Raw genomic sequence first — 2447 nt, 5'->3', positions numbered from 1 at the left:
TCCGCTCCTTCTGTTGAATAAAGGTAATTTTAACTGTGTCCAGTGAGAGGAAAGGATTTGCTGTTGGGGGGAAACATTTCTATCTGAACTCGTTTGTCACTCTGCTATGACAGAAGGAGCTGGGACCTCCTGATAGTTTGAAACACAAAACTGGTAATCTCTAGATTATGTTGTAAAAATATTGGTATAATGTTATTCACACCGCGCTGTCCCCAACGGAACGTAGCGGCTGTGTGTTTAAATCCCGTGATGAACAGTTTGTCTTTTATTTCTCACACTGGGGGGAGCTGAGCATTTACCTAAACACTGGGCACACCACCTCCCTGATTCAGTGTTCACAAATCACACTGACAGCAAAGCTTTACTGTGATCGAAAGTTTCCACAAAGAAGATTTGGCTCAACAGAAAAACGGAGTAAACATCCTCCTTCCTTGGTTTGAAACATAAATGGTCGACTGCAGTGAGCCTGACGTGACTTGAACACACAACCTTCTGATCTGGAGTCAGACGCGCTACCGTTGCGCCACAAGCTCACGGATGGCCAGCCGTCTCTATTCATGATTAAAGGAAATGATCGCACTTCAATGATTTTACGTTTTGAGTAGCAATGGAGATCAACAGTTCATGTCTGTTCTGTTTCTCCCCCCTCTCTGTCTCTCGAAACAATTTCCAACTCTCTCTCAATAAAACTCTGAAAGAATTGCGGATGCTGTATATCAGAAACAAAAAACAGGAGTAGCATGTGACACTTCCACAGAACTGATGGTGATTGGGAAAATGTCGGTTTATATGCAGGAGATATTGTGGGTGGAAGGCGGAGATCAGGACAGAGCCCAAAGCGAAGGAAGAACTGTTGGACAGAAAAAGGAGTTGATAACGATCTGCGTGGGAGGGTGAATAACTGTTAATGGAGACCGTTCGTGGCTAAGTCGTGTGGAATGACAGACGATGTGATAACAAGGCTTGGTGTGTGTGGGAGGGACGAGGATACTATGGAGTTCAGGCCCTAGAATTATTGAATTCGATATTGGGACCGGAGGGATGTAATTTCCCCAAGTGGAATATCGGGTGCTCTTCGTTCTGCTGGTGCTGAGCTTCACTGGAACAATACAGCAAACCTGCGACAGAGATGTTGGCCAGGGAACAGGGTGGGGTATGGAATTGGCAGGCAACTGGAAGCTCAGGGTCTTTTTTGTGGGCAGAGCGTAGATGTTCTGTGCAGCAGTCACCCAGTTTATGCTTCGGTTCCCCAATATAGATGAGACCACATTGTGAGCAGCAAATGCAGTAGACTGGTTCTGGGAAGTGCAGGTAAAGTACCACTTCACCTGGAAGGTAAGTTTGGGCGCTTAGATAGTGAGGAGGGAACAGGTAAATGGGCTGGCGTCACACATTCGGCAGTTGCAGAGGAAAGTGGCGTTGGACTATTGGGGTAGGAATGGGGGTAGGGTTGATGGGAATGAATGAAGTGTGGACCCAAGGCATAACTCCTGCCCATTTACCTATCTGCCAAAAAGAGGAATATGTTAAGTGTGTACAAGGAAATTTTCTAATTCACAATGTGGATGTACCTACTGGAGAGGGTGCAAAACCTAAGGCCAGCAACCCCAATTCTATTAACATTAGAATCGTGATTGAAAATAATATATCAGATCTAAAAGTTGAAGTTCTAAATTGGAGGAAGATTCAGGTATTAAGCAAGATCCTACAAAAGCTGATTGGGGGCAGATGTTCGCAGGTTGCTGGAAAATGGAAAGCCTTCAGATATGAGATAACAAGAGTCCAGACAAGTATATTTCAGTTAGGGTGAAAGGAAAGGCTGGTATATGTAGGGAATGCTGGATGACTAGAAAAAATGAGATTTTGGTTAAGAAAAACAAGGAAGCATATGTCAGGTATAGACAGAGAGATGGAGTGAATCCTGAGAGTATGAAGGCAGTACAAGCATACTTGAGAGGGGAATCATGAGGGCAAATAGGGGGCATGAGATAGCTATGGCAAATAGAGTTAATGATAATCCAAAGGGTTTTTATAAATACCTTAAGGACAAAAGGAAAAAAGGGAGATAATAGGGCACCTGAAAGATCAGCAAGGCGGCCTTTGTGTGGAATGGCAGTAGATGGGGGGGGGGGGGGGGGCGGGGGGGGGGGTGGAATACTGAACGGATATTGTGCATCAGTGTTTACTGTGGAGAAGGGCATGGAAGATATAGAATGTGAGAAAATAGATGCTGACATGCTGAAAAAATGTCCACATTACAGATGAGAAATTGCTGGATATCTTGGAATGCATAAAAGTGGATAAATCCCAAGGACCTGATCAGGAGTACCCTAGAACTCTGTGGGAAACTAGGGAAGTGATTGCTGGGCCTCTCACTGAGATATTTGTATCATCCATAGTCACAGGTGAGGTGTCGGAAGGCTAGAGGGTGGCTACTGTGGTGCCAG

General features: G+C 45.0%; 1 non-coding gene across 1 annotated transcript; it reads right to left on the bottom strand.

Annotated features, from left to right (window-relative positions):
- Positions 1-461: 461 nt before the first annotated feature.
- On the bottom strand, positions 462-533 carry trnaw-cca (transfer RNA tryptophan (anticodon CCA)). The gene has a single exon. It is a non-coding gene; the product is annotated as a tRNA-Trp (tRNA).
- Positions 534-2447: the final 1914 nt, after the last annotated feature.

This window comes from Hemiscyllium ocellatum (genome assembly GCF_020745735.1).
Source record: "Hemiscyllium ocellatum isolate sHemOce1 chromosome 27 unlocalized genomic scaffold, sHemOce1.pat.X.cur. SUPER_27_unloc_5, whole genome shotgun sequence".
In the NCBI taxonomy this organism is placed as follows: domain Eukaryota; kingdom Metazoa; phylum Chordata; class Chondrichthyes; order Orectolobiformes; family Hemiscylliidae; genus Hemiscyllium; species Hemiscyllium ocellatum.
Note: the sequence above shows the minus strand (reverse complement) of the source record. Positions and strands in the feature narration are given on the sequence as shown.